Source organism: Procambarus clarkii, chromosome 19 (assembly GCF_040958095.1).
Source record: "Procambarus clarkii isolate CNS0578487 chromosome 19, FALCON_Pclarkii_2.0, whole genome shotgun sequence".
Classification (NCBI taxonomy): domain Eukaryota; kingdom Metazoa; phylum Arthropoda; class Malacostraca; order Decapoda; family Cambaridae; genus Procambarus; species Procambarus clarkii.
Genome location: NC_091168.1, coordinates 993,253 through 1,014,050, shown reverse-complemented (window position 1 = coordinate 1,014,050; position 20,798 = coordinate 993,253). Strand labels below are relative to the sequence as shown.

Here is a 20,798-nt window from a genome sequence, read left to right as displayed (position 1 = left end):
AAAGAACTTTTTTAGTGTCAGAGTGGTTGACAAATGGAATGCATTAGGAAGTGATGTGGTGGAGGCTGACTCCATACACAGTTTCAAGTGTAGATATGATAGAGCCCAATAGGCTCAGGAACCTGTACACCTGTTGATTGACAGTTGAGAGGCGGGACCAAAGAGCCAGAGCTCAACCCCCGTAAGCACAACTAGGTGAGTACAACTAGGTGAGTACACATGAAGCTGAACACCATAACCGGTTACTGTATCTGGCCCCTGGCCTAGACCCCAACACACACACACACACACACACACACACACACACACACACACACATAAAGCGGAAATGGAAGTTTGAAGACCTGGGAAATCGAGTTACCAATGAGTGCACAAGCTTCATACATGGAACTCTGACAGTAGATGGGAGGAATATTGTGATCTTGGTAATCTACAATCCCCCACCAAACAGTAGAAGACCCAGGCAGGAGTATGATGACAACAACAAGGCATGTATAGATGAACTGCAGAAGGCAGCAACACTAGCCCACAGAATGAGAGCGAAGCTGCTGATCATGAGGGACCTAAATCATGGAGAGATAAATTGGGAATCAAGGAATCCCCATGGAGGGGACGAAACGTGGGGAGCAAAATTAGTTGATGTTATAGACAGGAATTTCCTAACACAACGTGTGAAGGAAGACACAAGGGAAAGAGGAGGAGATGCACCGAGATTATTAGACCTGATTTTCACCCAGAACGTTGAAGATATCGAGAATTTAGAGCATGAAATACCTCTAGGGGCCAGTGACCATTGTGTCCCAGTTTTTGACTACATGATGGAATTCAAACTTATGACCATGGGACAAGAGATCTGGGAAAGGAGAGTTGACTACGGGAAAGGGGATAATAAGAGGATAAGGGACTATCTGGGTGAAGAGCAGTGGGAGGAAGAAATTAGAGGAAAAAACAGTCCAAGATATGATGGACCTAGTCATACAGAAATGCCAGGAGGCCGAAGAGAGATTTATACCAAGAGTAAAGGGAAAAAATAAGAAGGAATATAATAACCCATGGCTTAATAGACAGTGTCAGGAAGCAAAAATGGCCAGCAGGCGGGAGTGGAGGAAGTACAGAAGACAAAGGACAGAGGACAACAGGATCAGATACATCAGAGCTAGCTAGGAACGATTACATTAACATAAGACGAACATCGGAAAGGGACTATGAGAACGATATTGCAATCAAAGCAAAAAAACAACCTAAGTTACTACACAGTCATATAAGAAGAAAAATGTCGGTGAACGACCAAGTGACAAGACTAAGGAAGACAGAGGGGGCATATACTGAAAGTGACAAGGAAATCTGCGAGGCACTGAATGCCAGTTTCCATTGAGTGTCCACTACCGAGCCTGAGCTGCTCCCATTGTTGGAAGAGGTTACCCTAGATGAAAGACTATCAGATATAGAGGTGACAGCAGAGGAAGTAATGAAACAGTTGACAACTCTAGATGCAACTAAAGCAGTTGGACCAGACAAAGTATCACCGTGGATACTAAAAGAAGCAGCGCAGACCCTCAGCGTGCCTCTGGCAATGATCTTTAATGAGTCACTTATGTTGCGAGAATTGCCCAGTTGCTGGAAGAAGGCAAATGTCGTGCTGATCTTCGAAAAAAGGTGATAGGGAGGAGGCACTTAACTATAGACCTGTATCACTGACAAGCATCCCCTGTAAAATACTGGAAAGAATAATTAGGCTACGACTGGTTGCACACCTGGAGAACATTAGGTTTGTGAACAAACATCAACATGGGTTCTTGACAGGGAAATCGTGCCTAACAAACCTGGAATTCTATGATAAAATAACGAGGATAAGACAGGACAGAGATGGCTGGGCAGACTGCATATTTCTGGACTGCCAAAAAGCCTTTGATACAGTACCGCACATGAGACTGCTGTTCAAGCTCGCGAGGCAGGCGGGGGTGGGGGGAAAGGTCCTAGCATGGATAAGGAACTACCTAACAGGAAGGAGCCAAAGAGTTACGGTAAGGGGCGAGAAGTCGGACTGGCGAATAGTAACAAGTGGAGTACCTCAAGGATCGGTGCAGGGACCAATTCTATTTATTGTATATGTTAACGACATGTTTACAGGTGTAGAGTCCTACATGTCGATGTTTGCGGATGACGCAAAGTTGATGAGAAGAGTTGTGACAGATGAGGATTGCAGGATCCTCCAAGAGGACCTGAACAGGTTGCAGAGATGGTCAGAGAAATGGCTACTGGAATTCAACACTAGCAAATGTAAAGTTATGGAAATGGGACTAGGAGATAGGAGACCAAAGGGACAGTAAACAATGAAGGGGAAGAGCCTACCTGTGACGACGCGCGAAAGAGACCTGGGGGTGGACGTAACACCTAATCTATCTCCTGAAGAACATATAAATAGGATAACGACAGCAGCGTACTCTACACTGGCAAAAGTTAGAACATCATTCAGAAACCTAAGTAAGGAGGCATTTAGAGTGCTTTACACTGCCTACGTGAGGCCAGTCTTAGAGTATGCCGCCTCATCATGGAGTCCCCATCTGAAGAAGCATATAATGAAACTGGAAAAGGTTCAGAGGTTTGCAACGAGACTCGTCCCAGAGCTACGAGGGATGGGGTATGAGGAGCGCCTGAGGGAACTGTGCCTTACGACACTAGAAAGAAGAAGGGAGAGGGGGGACATGATAGGAACGTATAAGATACTCAGAGGGATTGACAGAGTGGACATAGACGAAATGTTCACACGGAATAGTAACAGAACGAGGGGACATGGATGGAAGCTTGAAACTCAGATGAGTCACAGAGATGTTAGGAAGTTTTCTTTTAGCGTGAGAGTAGTGGGAAAATGGAATGCACGTCAGGAACAGGTTGTGGAAGCAAATACTATTCATAATTTTAAAACCAGGTATGATAGGGAAATGGGACAGGAGTCATTGCTGTAAACAACCGATGCTCGAAAGGCGGGATCCAAGAGTCAATGCTCGATCCTGCAGACACAACTAGGTGAGTACAACTAGGTGAGTACACACACACACACACACACGAGGCTGAACACCATAACCGGTTACTGTACCTGGCCCATGGCCTAGACCCCAACACACACACACACACACACACACACACACACACACACACACACACACACACACACACACACACACACACACACACACACACACACACACGAGGCTGAACACCATAACCGGTTACTGTACCTGGCCCCTGGCCTAGACCCCAACACACACACACACACACACACACCTCCCCCCCTTTCCATCCCGTCCTCCCTCTCTTTTCACCCCATACCCTCCCTGTCCCTCCCCCTTCACTGGATCCCCCGCCCCTCATCCCAGTATCCTCTGAGACCCTGTTATCCACCTCACAGGTCCTCGCACCCATGGAATAGCCTCCCCCACCAGCAGAACACTCACCAAGGAGGCGATTTGAGAAGGGACAGAAGAAAGTGAGCCTCAAAGCGATGTACACTAACATAGATGGAATTACAAATAAAGCAAATGAGCTTGGAGAACGGGTACTAGAGGAAAACCCAGACATAATAGCCCTCACAGAAACAAAGATCACGAAAACGATAACAAATACAGTGTTCACACAGGACTATTATGTTATGAGGAAAGAGAGGGAAGGAAGAGGTGGGGGTGGTGTAGCTCTGCTGGTAAGAAAAGGCTGGGATTTTGAGGAGATGGATATTCAGGGCTGTGGAGGTTTCAGTGACTACATAGCAGGTACCGTAACAAATGGAGGGAAAAAATTATAGTCGTATTCATATATAATCCACCACCAAATGACAGAAGACCTAGACAGGATTATGATAGAAACAACATGGCCACTATTAACATAATAGAAAGAGCAGCTTCTGTTGCTAGCAGGAATGGATCTGGACTACTAATTATGGGAGACTTCAACCATGGGAAGATAGATTGGAAGAACAGAGACCCGCATGGAGGACCAGAAACATGGAGAGCTAAGCTGCTGGCCGTGGCAACAAGAAACTTTCTAAGCCAGCACATCAAAGAACCAACAAGAATGAGAAGAGAAGATGAACCAGCAATGCTTGATTTGATATTTACCCTAAATGAGTGGGATATAAGAGAAGTCAAGATGGAAGTGCCCTTGGGAATGAGTGACCACAGTGTACTGAACTTTGAGTACCTGGTAGAGCTAGGACTTATCTCCCCCAAAAAAGAACAAGGAATCAAAAGGCTGGCATACCGAAAAGGTAATTATGAACAGATGAGAAGTTTCCTAAGTGACCTTATGACACAGACCTCAGAGATAAGTCTGTACAGGGTATGATGGACTATGTTACCCAAAAGTGTCAGGAGGCAGTAAACAGGTTCATCCCGGCCCAAAGAAGCCGGGATGAACCGGCTTCATCCGAGAAGCAACAGAAGAATCCATGGTATAATAGGGCATGTATGGAAGCGAAGAAACTGAACAAAAGGGCGTGGAGGAACTTCCGGAATAACAGAACACCAGAAAACAGAGAGAGATACCAGAGAACCTGGAATGAGTACGTCAGGGTGAGAAGAGAAGCAGAGAAAAGTTTTGAAAATGATATAGCAAACAAAGCCAAGACCGAACCAAAGCTACTCCACAGTCACATCAGAAGGAAAACAACAGTGAAAGAACAGGTATTGAAACTTCGAACAGGCGATGACAGGTATACAGAGAATGTCAGAGAGGTGTGTGAAGAACTCAACAAAAGGTTCCAGGAGGTCTTCACAATAGAACAAGATGAGGTCACTGTGCTAGGAGAAAGGGAGGTAAACCAGGTGGCCTTGGAAGAGTTCGAAATTGCGAGAGAGGAGGTCAAGAGACACCTGCTGGATCTGGATGTTAGAAAGGCTCTTGGTCCAGATGGGATCTCACCATGGATATTGAAAGAGTGTGCAGAGGCACTTTGCTTGCCACTCTCCATAGTGTATAGTAAGTCACTGGAGACGGGAGACCTACCAGAAATATGGAAGACGGCGAATGTGGTCCCAATATACAAAAAGGGCGACAGGCAAGAGGCACTGAACTACAGGCCAGTGTCCTTGACTTGTATACCATGCAAGGTGATGGAGAAGATCGTGAGAAAAAACCTGGTAACACATCTGGAGAGAAGGGACTTCGTGACAAATCGCCAACATGGGTTCAGGGAGGGTAAATCTTGCCTTACAGGCTTGATAAAATTCTACGATCAGGAGACAAAGATTAAGCAAGAAAAAGAGGGCTGGGCGGACTGCATTTTCTTGAATTGTCGGAAAGCCTTTGACACAGTACCGCATAAGAGGCTGGTGCATAAGCTGGAGAGACAGGCAGGTGTAGCTGGTAAGGTGCTCCAGTGGATAAGGGAGTATCTAAGCAATAGGAAGCAGAGAGTTACAGTGAGGGGTGAGACCTCCGATTGGCGTGGTCACCAGTGGAGTCCCACAGGGCTCTGTACTCGGTCCTATCTTGTTTCTGATATATGTAAATGATCTCCCAGAGGGTATCGATTCATTTCTCTCAATGTTTGCGGACGATGCTAAAATTATGAGAAGGATTAAAACAGAAGAGGACTGTTTGAGGCTTCAAGAAGACCTAGACAAGCTGAAGGAATGGTCGAACAAATGGTTGTTAGAGTTTAACCCAACCAAATGTAATGTAATGAAGATAGGTGTAGGGAGCAGGAGGCCAGATACAAGGTATCATCTGTGAGAGGAAATTCTTCAGGAGTCAGAGAAAGAAAAAGACTTGGGGGTTGATATCACGCCAGACCTGTCTCCTGCAGCACATATCAAACGGATAACACCAGCGGCATATGCCAGGCTGGCCAACATACGAACGGCATTCAGAAACTTGTGTAAAGAATCATTCAGAACTTTGTATACCACATATGTCAGGCCAATCCTGGAGTATGCAGTCCCAGCATGGAGTCCATATCTAGTCAAGGATAAGACTAAACTGGAAAAGGTTCAAAGGTTTGCCACCAGACTAGTACCCGAGCTGAGAGGTATGAGCTACGAGGAGAGACTACGGGAATTAAATCTCACTTCGCTGGAAGACAGAAGAGTTAGGGGGGACATGATCACCACATTCAAGATTCTGAAGGGAATTGATAGGGTAGATAAAGACAGTCTATTTAACACAAGGGGAACACGCACAAGGGGACACAGGTGGAAACCGAGTGCCCAAATGAGCCACAGAGATATTAGAAAGAACTTTTTTAGTGTCAGAGTGGATGACAAATGGAATGCATTAGGAAGTGATGTGGTGGAGGCTGACTCCATACACAGTTTCAAGTGTAGATATGATAGAGCCCGATAGGCTCAGGAATCTGTACACCTGTTGATTGACGGTTGAGAGGCAGGACCAAAGAGCCAGAGCTCAACCCCCGCAAACACAACTAGGTGATTACAACTAGGTGAGTACGAGGCTGAACACCATAACCGGTTACTGTACCTGGCCCTTGGCCTCGACCCAACACACACACACACACACACACACACACATACAGGAGGAGGAGTGGCACTCCTAATAAAGCGGAAATGGAAGTTTGATGAGCTGGAAAATCCGGGTACCAATGAGAGCACGAGCTTCATCCATGGAACTCTGACAGTGGATGGGAAGAAGATTGTAATCTTGATACTCTACAATCCCCCACCAAACAGTAGAAGGCCCAGGCAGGAGTATGAGGACAGCAACAAGACATGTATAGATGAACTGCAGAGGACAGCAACTATAGCGCATAGAATGAGAGCGAAGCTGCTGGTCATGGGGGACCTAAATCACGGAGAGATAGATTGGGAAACGAGGAATCCCCATGGCGGGGAGGAGACCTGGGGAGCGAAGCTGGTAGACGTTATTGACAGGAATTTCCTAACACAGCATGTGAAGGAAGATACTAGGGAAAGAGGAGGGGATACGCCCAGCCTATTAGATCTCATTTTCACCCAGAATATAGAAGACATCGAGCAGTTGGAACATGAAATACCACTTGGAGCCATTGACCATTGTGTCCTAGTCTTTGACTACATGATGGAGCTTAAAATTGTGACCAAAGGACAAGAGGTCCGGGAAAGGACACTTGATTACAGAAAAGGGGACTACAGAAGGATAAGGGACTACCAGGTACAAGTGCAGTGGGAGGAAGAACTTAGAGGAAAAACAGTGCAAGGTATGATGAACCAAGTCATATTGAAATGCAAGGAGGCTGGAGAGAGATTTATTCCAACAATAAAGAAAAAAAGCAGGAGGGAATATAATAACCTATGGTTTAATAGACAGTGTCAGGAAGCAAAGGTGAGAAGCTGGAGGGAGTGGAGGAAGTACAGAAGACAAAGGACAGAGGACAACAGGATTAGATGTAACAGAGCTAGGAATGATTACATTAACATAAGACGAGTGTCGGAAAGAAATTATGAGAATGATATTGCAGTCAAAGCGAAAAAGCAACCTAACTTATTACATAGCCATATAAGAAGGAAGATGTCGGTAAATGACCAAGTGACAAGACTGAGGAAAACAGAAGGGGCATATACAGAAAGCGACAAGGAAATCTGCGAGGTACTGAATGCAAATTTCCATGGAGTGTTCACAACCGAGCCTGAGCAGCTCCCATTGTTAGAAGCGATTACCCTAGATAAAAGACTATCAGATATAGAGGTGACAGCAGAGGAGGTAATGAAACAGTTGACAACACTGGATGCAAATAATGCTGTTGGACCAGACAAAGTATCACCGTGGATACTTAAAGAGGCAGCGCAGGCTCTCAGCGTGCCTCTGGCAATAATCTGTATTGAGTCACTTATGTCGGGAGAATTGCCCAGTTGCTGGAAGGAGGCAAATGTCGTACAGATTTTCAAGAAAGGTGATAGGGAGGAGGCACTTAACTACAGACCCGTATCACTGACAAGCATCCCCTGCAAAATACTTGAAAGAATAATTAGGCTAAGACTTGTTGAGCACCTGGAGAGCATTGGGTTTGTAAACAAGCACCAACATGGGTTCTGGACAGGGAAATCATGCCTAACAAACCTCTTAGAATTCTATGATAAAGTAACAAGGATAAGGCAGGACAGAGAAGGCTGGGCAGACTGCATATTTCTTAACTGCCAAAAGGCCTTTGATACAGTACCGCACATGAGACTGCTATACAAACTTGAGAGGCAGGCAGGAGTAAGCGGAAAGGCCCTAGTATGGGTGAAGAACTACCTAACAGGAAGAAGCCAGAGGGTAATGGTAAGGGGCTAGAAGTCGGACTGGCGAACAGTAACAAGTGGAGTACCTCAAGGATCGGTGCTGGGACCAATCCTCTTTCTAATTTACGTAAATGATATGTTTACAGGAGTGGAATCATACATGTCAATGTTTGCGGATGACGCAAAATTAATGAGAAGAGTTGTGACAGACGAGGATTGTAGGATCCTCCAAGAGGACTTAAACAGGTTGCAGAGATCTTCTTGAGGTTATCTTGAGATGATTTCGGGCCTTTTTTAGTGTCCCCGCGGCCCGGTCCTCGACCAGGCCTCCACCCCCAGGAAGTAGCCCGTGACAGCTAACTAACACCCAGGTACCTATTTTACTGCTAGGTAACAGGAGCATAGGGTGAAAGAAACTCTGCCCATTGTTTCTCGCCGGCGCCTGGGATCGAACCCAGGACCACAGATCACAAGTCCAGCGTGCGGTCCGCTCAGCCGACCGGCTCCCTCAAATGGTCAGGGAAATGGCTACTGGAGTTTAACACCAGTAAATGTAAAGTTATGGAAATGGGATCAGGTGATAGGAGACCAAAGGGACAGTACACAATGAAGGGGAACAACCTACCTGTAACGATTGGAGAAAGAGACCTGGGAGTGGATGTGACACCTAATCTAACTCCTGAGGCACATATAAATAGGATAACGACAGCAGCGTACTCTACACTGGCGAAAATTAGAACTTCATTCAGAAACCTAAATGAGGAGGCTTTTAGGGCGCTTTACACTGCCTACGTGAGACCCGTCTTAGAGTATGCCGCTCCATCATGGAGCCCCCACCTGAAGAAACACATAAAGAAACTGGAGAAGGTTCAGAGGTTTGCGACGAGGCTTTTCCCAGAGTTACGAAGGATGGGATACGAAGAGCGTTTGCAGGAACTGAACCTTACGACACTAGAGAAAAGAAGGGAGAGAGGAGATATGATAGGGACATATAAAATACTCAGAGGAATTGACAAAGTGGAAATAGATGAAATGTTCACATGTAATAATAACAGAACGAGGGGACATGGGTGGAAACTGGAAACTCAGATGAGTCACAGAGATGTTAGGAAGTTTTCTTTTAGCGTGAGAGTAGTGGAAAAATGGAATGCACTTGGGGAACAGGTTGTGGAAGCAAATATTATTCATACTTTTAAAACCAGGTATGATAGTGAAATGGGACAGGAGTCATTGCTGTAAACAACCGATAGCTGGAAAGGCAGGATCAAAGAGTCTATGCTCGATCCTGCAAGCACAAATAGGTGAGTGTGTATACACACACACACACACACACACACACACACACACACACACACGCACACGCGCACACACGCACACACACACGGCTGAACACTGGTTGCTGTACCTGGCCTAGACCCCAACATAACAATTACAGAAGGCGTTATGGAGCCTCCAAGCTACTAGGTGAGTGTGGTAGTGGGTTTAATGTCCAGTAGTGGAGTATGTGCCCTTAATACATACTCACACTTGCTCATTCTTCACATTAATAGAAATAAACTATATTAATATTGTTGAAGTGACTTGTTACTTGTGAATTATTTGTAAGTGAGGCGGCCTCATGTGAGGTGAGGAGAATGACGTCACAGGTAGTTGACCCATTAGGCCAAGGTAGTCAAAAGGCGCGGCGGGCAGTGTGGCGCGGGCCGTCGTGAGGAGAGGTGCTGCTCACCGCCCACCACAGGCCAAGGTAGTCAAGAGGCGCGGCGGGCCGTCGTGGGGAGAGGTGCTGCTCACCGCCCGCCTCACTGGTGTTACTAATTAGTCACCTGGACAGTGCTGTAGATCAGGTTACCTGCGCCAGGCTTACAGGCAAGTTACTATAGATGTTTAGTTATTTTATCACATTGTTTTCTGTTGGTAGACCAATATTTGCTGACTTTTTAAATAAGCATGGCTATAAAACTTTATTCAAAATAATTCAATTAGCTCTGGTTTATTTGTTAGTAAATATGATAGTGTAATATACCTTTGTCTACTATTAGTAGACACTTTTACCTTGCTTAACTTTTCATGAAGCTTATTAAAACAAAATTAAATTCTAAAACGACTGCTAGGTGATTAACTGTTCCATAACAGCGGCGTGTTAACTTTATAGTGAAATTGAACCTTCGACCAAAATCAGGTGCAAAAAGTTTACAAATTATTTTAAATTCTGGCAGTTACAAGGTGTTTCTTGTGAATTATCAGACTTCAGGCTTTGAAATTCGGACCAAAGACTTTTTATTTAGCAAGTGTCACTCTTCACCCCCCCCCCCCCCCTCCGACCATCCAATGTGAATGCAACAAGCCATCCTGACTCAGTGTCGTCCACGCTGCAGCCAACACCAGAGACGCCATAATTAACATTAACCTCCTGTGTAACTAAGCACTATATTTTGTCCAATACAAGTAAATATTAATGTATATTTATATAGTGTATAGGTCTGATAGTTGTTGGACATTATAGCTCCCGAGTGTATTTCAACCAGTCTCCCTCGCGTAATAAATAACTATGTATAATAATAGTTCACGTATGAAAAACTATTTTAAATGAATCTAATGTTAAAATGTATGAACTGTTGTGGGTCAGGGCACGGAGGAGCATAGATTGAGGACAAGTTATGTGAAGCGAACAAATGAACAAATCCACAAGGGCCGTGACGAGGATTTGAACCTGCATCCAGGAGCATCCCAGACACTGCCTTAATCGACTGAGGTACGGGATTGGAGAGGCTACGGGATCAAATAAGTTGAGTATTACTTCGGTTTCAACCCTTTTACCCTGTCGTAGCTCAGTCGATTAAGGCAGTGTCTGGGATGCTCCCGGACGCAGGTTCGAATCCTCGTCACGGCCCTTGTGGATTTGTTCATTTGATGCATCATGTTAGTGTGATCTCTGTGTGGTATGTGAGAAGCGTTCTTCACGTTCATGTTTGGCTGCCCGGGTTAACGACCACTTGGCCGCTGTTGAGAACGGTCATGTTTGGCTGCCCGGGTTAACGACCACTTGGCCGTTGTTAAGAACGGTCATGTTTGGCTGCCCGGGTTAACGACCACTTGGCCGTTGTTGAGAACGGCCATGTTTGGCTGCCCGGGTTAACGACCACTTGGCCGTTGTTGAGAACGGCCATGTTTGGCTGCCCGGGTTAACGACCACTTGGCCGTTGTTGAGAACGGTCATGTTTGGCTGCCCGGGTTAACGACCACTTGGCCGTTGTTGAGAACGGCCATGTTTGGCTGCCCGGGTTAACGACCACTTGGCCGTTGTTGAGAACGGTCATGTTTGGCTGCCCGGGTTAACGACCACTTGGCCGTTGTTGAGAACGGTCATGTTTGGCTGCCCGGGTTAACGATCACTTGGCCGTTGTTGAGAACGGCCATGTTTGGCTGCCCGGGTTAACGACCACTTGGCCGTTGTTGAGAACGGCCATGTTTGGCTGCCCGGGTTAACGACCACTTGGCCGTTGTTGAGAACGGTCATGTTTGGCTGCCCGGGTTAACGACCACTTGGCCGTTGTTGAGAACGGTCATGTTTGGCTGCCTGGGTTAACGACCACTTGCCCGTTGTTAAGAACGGCCATGTTTGGCTGCCCGGGTTAACGACCACTTGGCCGTTGTTGAGAACGGCCTGTGAATGAGTCAAGTCTGAGGTTGGGTTTCGCCATTGTGGTAAGTCGGCTTTTTAGATCAACCAAAGTCTGATCTGATCGATTGTTTAGCGGGATATTTCTCAAACTTTACATGAAGATGTGTTCATTTTATTATTTTGAGGTATTTAATATAATTTGTAATTTCAGACATGTATGAGAGTGCACCAGTACAACGGCACTGCAGGAATGGTCAACCAGACCCAAGAAAGTGGTCTTGTACAACGGTGCTGCAGGTATGGAGGGATTAAAGTTACTTGGAAAAACTTCTCTTGAATTGCAGTGGTCATAATGTAGTGTATATATTCCCACAAGTACAATAAGTGAAGGGTTTAATAATTTTAATAATTTAACTCACTATACCATGAGGCAGTGATCTTCTAATAGGTATAGTCTAATGTAATTTGTGCATCAACCACTTAAGAGTGGTAAACCATTCTTTTGGCCAGTAATTTGACCATTTAGTGGTAGGTAGTGTAACATGGTTAATGTTAATCTACCATTTTTGGGTACATTTCAATCCTCTTGCCTCCCCTCTCCATCCACCCTTCTGTTAGTCTCTTCTATCCCACCAGTCCTATCAATTAGACAAAAATTACCCAAGAGGGTGATGCTTCAGCTGGGGGTTAGAAGACTGTCCTGCGAGAGGAAAGTTATAGCACGAGGGGAAAGTGTCGGGGCAAAACCTAATAAGCTGAATATACCGTCGGACAGTTTCGGGAGGCTGACCACTTGGCAGCTACGTGGCCATCATCCGCATCTTGCACAAGGTATTGGTAGCTCTGGAACGCTGCAGCATTTCTACAGATCAACAGATATTGTGGTCAGGTGGCAGGCCCTGTGAAGTGTTAGAGGTGAACGTTTCTGGGTCTCCAGAACTGCGTAACGTAGTTTACCTGGTTTGTTGTTAGTGCTAAGTGTCCCTCATTATTGCGAGAAGACTATATAATTGGCAGAGCTCCTATGACCACAGGATAAAAGGTTTTAAAGCAGGGACACCAGACTACTCAAGGGGTCTATGGTTTTGCTGGGAATGAAGCATACTAATGTCACTGGGGGATGTTCCCTTTGTCCAAGCTAACAAAGGAGGCTCCGAAGGAAGCCAGTTCCAGGCCGGATGTTCACCGAAGGTTTCCTTCATCTAAGACGTTAACTTCCTTTCGGATGCTTCCTGAAGTTGTCGGAATGAGTAACTTGGGTAGAACCTTCCTCTATAGACTGGATGTGTGTTCCCGTACAAAATGTCACTGGAGAGGCCAGTTTCTTCGCAGCTTTTCCTATGGTAGATTCTGGACAGTCACTTGACTGCCCCAGAGCTCCTCCAAACCTTTCTCCAGATTACTCTGATTACTAGTTATACCTTTGACTCGGGTTGCCAGGGAGAAAGGTAGATCTCTTGAGAGAGAAACCGGGTGGCAGGATGTTTATAAACGTGAAGGTTTCAGACTTTGTAATAAACCTTTATGGGCCTCTTTCTCCATCTATATATATACATACGCAGGTACCTAGGAAGGGCAGCTCCTCCAAATGGTAAATTTCAGGTCTGGATGAACTTTGCCCATTCATGGATGGGTTGAACTGTAGTAAACCAACCTCTCTTTTTCGACAAAGGTCAAATGCCCGTTTCCAGCATCCCCGTCCTCAGGCCAGGCTCATTAGTGGTGACCATACACCCCCCCCCCCCCTCGTTAGCTCCCGGTCAAATGTATTCATCCGGTTTAACATTGTGTAAACAATTGGTTTTCATTAGTTAATATTATAATTTAAATTTCAATGTAAAGTTAGGGGGTAGGTTAGATTAGGTGTTAAGGTTCTGTTGGCTATTATTTATATTAGAAGTAGGTGAAGTGAAAGTTAGAGCTTTCGAATTCTAATAGAGGTCGCCAGCTAAGCACTGAGATGTTTGCACACGATCTATAGTATAGTGTAAAAGCTCGTCCTCGTAAACAAAGGCTAAAGTACATTCCATACACCTGCTAACCCCCCTCCCCCCAAGGTTTATGAATATGTGACGGTAACGCGTTGGTGTTCGGCTATTTCAAAAGCTAGGGGTATGGCCTCGTCACATATAGAAACAAAAAAAAGAAAATCTGGAACTTCGTCTGTGGTAAGGTAATGGGAAGACACACAAAACACAAGTAAATTTAACAATGAGATTTTAATTACGTTAGAAAAGCAAAACATGAATAAAATGGACATACAAATTGGAACATAAAATCAGTCAATCAAAATAAGAATAATCAAATGACAAAATGAAAAGTTACGTTAAGACAAGTGAGTAATAACAAGTGAACAATATACAATCAGATAATAGGTGCAGGAATATTGGCTTTAAGCTGCCACCTCTCTTAGTACACGTAAGCCAGAGCTTAGTCTACCAACGAGACGTGTTTAACTTGTTGAAAGCACTGGATATTCTGAGGTCTGTAGGTCGTATGGCCCCAGACATCAGGTAGTGTGGCGGGTGGAGGGCAGGTGCAACTGGACACGCAGCCAATCAGCGATGAGCAGGCGACGTACAGGTAGTTTGGTGATTCGAGTGGCGGAGGGGGGGAGCAGGTGTTCCTGGTGCTGCATACGTTTGCTCTCTGGCAAACCTTGGTGTTGTATTTGTTGGATATTTCTTCTATATTAGTTGTATAGGGATGTATATAGCGACGAACTTGGGAGGGAAGAGCAGGCTCAATCTCTTGAAGGAGATTATCGTCACAAATGAAAAACCTGTTTTTACATGTCTCACCTTGAGGTGTTTCCGGGGCTTAGCATCACCGCAGCCCAGTCATCGACCAGACCTCCTGGTGGCTGGACTGGTCAACCAGCCCGTTGGATGCGGCTGCTCGCAGTCTGACGTACGAATCACAGCTTGGTTGATCTGGTATCACAGCCTGGTTGATCAGGTAGGTCACAACTGATGACGTTCAAACATATTTTTAACACTGATTTGTTTACGACTTTTGTTTGAACCACAATGCTGTAAATGCTTCACCCACGTACTGCAAATACAAATAATCGCCAACATAACATAAACACCTAACCTAACCAATGCCTAAATATGCATCGTATACTAATTGTATAACAATATTTTTTTTATATATTTATTATTATATACTGCTTATCACATAGACCAACCAGGTCGTAACACTTGCACCAGAGAATCTTCTAAGGAACCAAATTTTTTGTATGGGACTTTACCTCATTTTGTTGTACCAATATCTCTTCTCCGTTGTACCCATAGTCGTTGTCTCTTGTGTAGCTCTCGTATCTCTAATTCCTTTTTTCGTAGTGAGTCTTCAAAAATGTAATGGCCCTCTGAGGCTAATGTTACAATTGGCAGTCATTTCATGGGTTGTCACACATTATTGAATCAGTTGACTTGGTTCCTATTCTGAGGGGAGAACCACAGCCTTCTCTGGGGGAGGGGGTGGCCCCTGTTACCAAATACCCGCAGGACATTACATGGTCTGTTACAGCTATAGCTGCTTCGTAGTGTAACTGGTCCTGGTGACCCGGTGTCTCCTCCTCTTAGCCTCTTGGTCTGTGCTTATCGTTGTCTCCAGCTTGTTTGCCATATACATTATTTCATTTCAATCGACAGAATCTTTTATTCAATCTTTTATTCTTTCAATCGACAGAAATATACTTTTTCTGCTGTGTTCTGGGTGCCTGCTGTAAGAATCTTAGTCCTGTATATTTTTTGAAATCCATAGTCCAAGTCCATAATTCATCTAGGTCTGCTCAGAGTACTAGTTCCATCATTATCACATACAAACAAGGATAGAACAGACTTCCTGGTTTCATGTTTTCTCTCAGTTGATGCTATTGATGAGTTCTGTCAGGAGTGCTTGCTGCACAATCCTGGCTGTGAAAAAAAATCCATAATTTGGTCTAGTTTCGCTTTGCCCAATTATCTAGTGACCTAATAGACGAATAGCAGACAAATGTGTAAACGAATGTGTGACGGGAAACATTGGTGGCCGTGCAGTCTCTAATTCGTCACAAAATATATAAAAAAAAAATTAAACTGCAAAGGTGTCTTCACAGTGAGGTAAACTGTAGGATAAAGCAGAGGGAAAAAAACATTTAAAAAATACTTTACTTTAAAAATTAAACAAATTACAAAAATATCCAGGCTTGGCTCTAATACAAAGTGTGCAAAACAAACAGGATGAACAAACAAATTTACATTACGTTAAGGTGCAAAATATGGTGCAGAATACTATGGGCGAGTCTGACTAAATCCGTTACCACACTCAGATGTTAACAGGTCTACTCAGGTGAGCACACAGGAGTAATGTAACTCATGATGGGCAAGAACGCCCAATTTATACAGAATATAAGCCGGACAGATGGAGCTGGTGACTTTTTACTGTTAAACTGCTTGTTTCGGAAGGCGTGGTCTCCCAGCGACCCAGGTGCAAGGTGGGGTGAGGGTCGATGGGGTAGGTAGACTGGTGGTATTGTCTAGATGTCTGGAAGTAGTTGTTCTTGGCTGCAGTTCTTGATTAAATAGATGTGAATGAATAGAATAGGTGATAATGGAGTAGGCCGAATCTCTTCCTAGAGATTTTACCATGACATGTGGCAATTCCATAAAGAAATGTCAAGGTTTCATGGTGTCGTGGACTAGTAACAAGGAAGGTTAGACCTGCCTTAGTGTGAGCGAACACTTCAGACCTGGGTGCACGAAACTAACCCTCTAAGTTCTCTCCCTATGATGGGAACAACTGAGTGCCACTGATGACTTGCATAGTCTCCTCTGGTGATCTGGGCGTGCAACAACTCTGGCTGGGCTGGCCAAGGATATTGCAAGAGTCCAGCCCATAGATACCCAGCAAGGCAGACCTTGCTCCCAGACCAGAGAATACAGGAGAGTGCACGGATGGATGTGCACTCCTGTGGATTCCACGCTGATATACATCTGGTCATACTCACTCACCCAACTTAACACAAGTGAAAATATTTGCTCTCATACCAGGACAAACTTGTGCCACCTCCTTACTCTTCTGGGTGATGTAATCAATAACGTCTGTGCAGTCTTTCTTTTTGAGCTTTGTTACCTGTGTTTATGTTATAAATTGTTTCCTTGTAATTTCAATTTAGATATTGCAGGCTTTGGCTTTCTGGTCCCTTCCCTGAGTAAGTTATCCCTTCTTTCACCATATATTTAAACGTAAAGATAATGTTCACTCATTCCCATGGGTCTACGAACTTTATTTCCCATGTATGTGAATCGTTCAGTGTTTTCGAGGTAAAGTCAAGCTGGTTAATCATTACGTGTTGACTACATGTTGGATTAAAATGTTTGTCATGTCCAATAGTTTAGCTCTCTCGCTGTGCCACCAAATGGTTCTTGTAACTTTTAATGGGTGGAGTCCCTATGATTGGAAGTCGGAATCGATTTTTAACAGGCGACAGTCTGCCCTTTCAGTTATGGTAGGAACTGCAATGGTTGTCATTTAATGGAGGGTTATATATCACAGCTACTATCTTTGGTCCTGCCATCGTCATGGTGACTGTTATGTAGTCTCTGAACTCCTCGCAGCCTGGGATATCAATCTCCTGGAAACCCTAATCCTTTATCAGCAGGGCCGCCACTCCTGCCCTTCCTTCCCTCTGTAGTGTGAGGTGTAATGTTGGCGCGAGTACACAGCCTTGTGGCACTCCAGCATTAGGGTCCAAATAGTCAGTGGAGGAATCTTTTATTTTTTAGTTGTCAAAGAAGTATTTTATCGGACGTGGAAGGTCATTCATAATTTACTTCTAGTAGTAAAGCCAGAGTGTCGATGGCTTTTTCAGTCTGTCAGGTGTTCTGATATATTGTGTGGTAAATGTGCAGCTTCTCAGTATGTTAATGTCTTGTGCAGGTCGGTTTAGCCTGACTCGAATTTTCAGTAGCGTCGCCCAGTCTTGGGAACGTTTTGTGCTGCCCAAATACATAGGTTTCTGATCTAAACATATCACAGGTTTTTATGTTGGTGTTTTCAGACCATTGAGTCGGTAATTTCTCTTATACACAGAGTGTTAAACAATATAGTCTTGACAAGAGATGGGGACACCTAGGTCTAATTCAACTTCTTCCTTGTTACACGCAAATTTGGCTCAATGTTAGTCATTATGGTGGGTTATATTTGTGAGATGGTATCCATACACGAGATTCTGAACCCTTTATTCTGCGACTATTTATAAGTGCAATTATGAAGCTCTTACTGTCGATCATGCTGGAAAAGTTTTAAAGAGCTTGAAGAGCAGACTTTGAAACACAATTATGTCACCACCTCCTGTGACTTTATATATACTGAGAGCTAGTTGTAGTGCAGCAGCAGTTTGTACAGAGGTCAGCCAGTTGTTTAACGTGACACTTACTGTGTGGAAGTATTGTTCCTGTACCTGCATACTGCTGCAGTCCGTCCTGTAGATGATTGGACTGGGTCATCGGTGTAGACAGTACTCATGGGATCTTAAAAGTTATGACGAGAGGCAATTATTTAAAGTGTGACAGCTTTGGAAAGAGCAGATTCTCATTACCTTTCTTAGTGGCAGGTGTATATGGTACTTGAATTGTGGGAACAGATGAAGAGGAATATCAGTTGCAGGTATATTGCATTTAAAAGGTGTGGGGGTTTTCTTTTTTGCTTTCACGACTGCAATGCGTACATCGCCAATGTACATGTGGCAGACGCTTCACGAAGCTGTCGGAATTAGCAGAATAGAAAATACGAGAGCAACTGTACAGAGCCTGGGAGCAAGATAGTTAGTCCTTGAGGGTCTCTTCTCAGACTAGCCTCACCCGGTCCTGCTTCACGTTGATCGTTGGAATCTCCTCAATGATTTAACGCTTTAAGGGACTTCTAGGGTCCTCATCACATTTATAGTTTAGGGACTTAGGCAACTCGGTGTTGAAGACACTTAGAGCTGAAGGCTTGAGTAATGTTGGCAGTATTCAGAAGTGGTCCAACGGAAACACCGCATAAAGCTTAACAGTAGTTTATTTACTAACTTAACCACTAATACACAGGGTGTTTGATTTACTTTAGATTGGCGTCAGCAAAGCTATGGTTATATTAGCGAGACTCTTGACGTTTGGCTAATCGACTCGTATCCACTCGTGGAGAAACACCTAACTTAACACAGTTGACAGCCAATCATTAATACGGCAACCTAACTGCCGGTATGCAAAGGGATCACAAGAGTTCCAACCAGATACTCGGTAATGATATGCAATAAATCAACAAATACACTGTCAATGGGACAGGCAATAACATGCACAATAATAATCACACACAATAACTAAATATGTGGTGTATGTGAAGCTCACATTCACAGACTAGTGAAATGCAGTGATACCACACAGATAACCACGCATTCACCGTCGATTCACCTATAAGCTGTGACAGGTATAAGAAGGTGAGAACTGTGGTTGATCCCTCAGATCAACACACACAATAAAACAATGACAAGATTTTGTACTTACAGATAAGGTACCTTTCCTTACTCACTCACTCAGGCACATTTATACAAGCACTCGTAGGTGGCCTGACAACTGGTTTCGCTCATAGACACGGAGGGTACTTGCAGCAGGGCGTGCTGTATGCTTAAGACACACACACTGGCACTGGCGATGAGTAAGGTGGTGACGTCACGTAGTAATGAGGGCGGCGGCGGGCGCCTCGAGGTACTGAGGTAGACGCTCGGGACGAGTGGCGGCTGTGGTACCATGCAGGTACACTTGTGGTAAAGTCACACACAGGTTACTTAGGCGGTGGCACTGCCTTAGTTCACTCTAAGTCACTCACAACGATCTTTGTCACCAGGGGTTACCTGATACCAGTCTGTTTCGCTCTAGAGATTTGTCACTTTAGGCTTCTGAACAATATATTCACACTCGTGATTCTGGGTGAGTGTGTGGTATATCGTAGAGACGCTGAGTTAGCTTGACGGTGAGGAATAGACGGTGTTCAGTCTATTGGCCGGTAGACAGAACAGAACCCGTCCTCTGGGTTTGGTCTCCCTCACGAGAATGGTTTTGCCTGAAGCTCAGGGCATCTTGTTTGGCACACACAAGAGGATTACAATTTTACCAATGGCATTGCAGCAAATGGGCGGGAACCAATCATGTTTGCTCGTTCGATGAGCAGTAGGAGAGGTGACGTCATGAACACGTCACGAACGTCATAGCTGTTATTCACCATCGCGCCGGTTGACCCCAGAGGTCAGACGGTCGCCTGGTTGGCATGTCCCCTCTACTGTCTCTCACGCAGGCACCAGCCAATGTACTCACTGACCCTTTGGTGGCAAGTATGCTTAACTCCCTGTATCTACTTCCTGCCTGGACATACGGCGGCCTCCGTATTATGAAAGTGTTCCTGGTTAAGTGGGCATTCTGGAGATACCCAACATGCCAGGTCACTATCCAGGGTTAACAGAAATAGGACCTTGTGCACAAGATAGGTCCACTGTGCACTGCAATGAGCCATTCAAGTCGGCTGTGGGAGAATCTTGACACTCACAAAAGGAATGTTCAGTTTGATTTGATTGTTGGGATTTTACTCGGGCATTTATCATACAAGGAGTGAGTTGGTATGTTGCACCACTTAATACGGTGTTAACGGTACAGAATACTTTGTCTCCGAGCAAGGCTGGAGATGTAGGGTCTCATAACTTTATGGGAAAAGGTTGAGTTGACTTGTATGATTCTCTAGTATAGTTGGAAGCTTCAGTTCTTCCCTCAAGTTAATGATTCATGTGCATCTTGGGGTACCAAGAATTACCCTCATGGCTTCATTATGTATTACTTCCAATTTGTTCAAACAGAGGCGGGGAAGCTAAATGCAATCAACTAACAAGTGTTGAATAGTCTACCATATTTAACATTAATACCAATTTTCTTACCAGAAAGTATTTT

At 44.7% G+C, this 20,798-nt stretch overlaps 1 long non-coding RNA gene across 1 annotated transcript; it reads left to right on the top strand.

Moving 5' to 3' along the window:
* Window positions 1–9,879: 9,879 nt before the first annotated feature.
* On the top strand, window positions 9,880–18,580 carry LOC138366188 (uncharacterized). Its single transcript, XR_011229088.1, has 2 exons — window positions 9,880–10,079; window positions 12,047–18,580. It is a non-coding gene; the product is annotated as an uncharacterized lncRNA (long non-coding RNA).
* The last annotated feature ends 2,218 nt before the right edge of the window (window positions 18,581–20,798 follow it).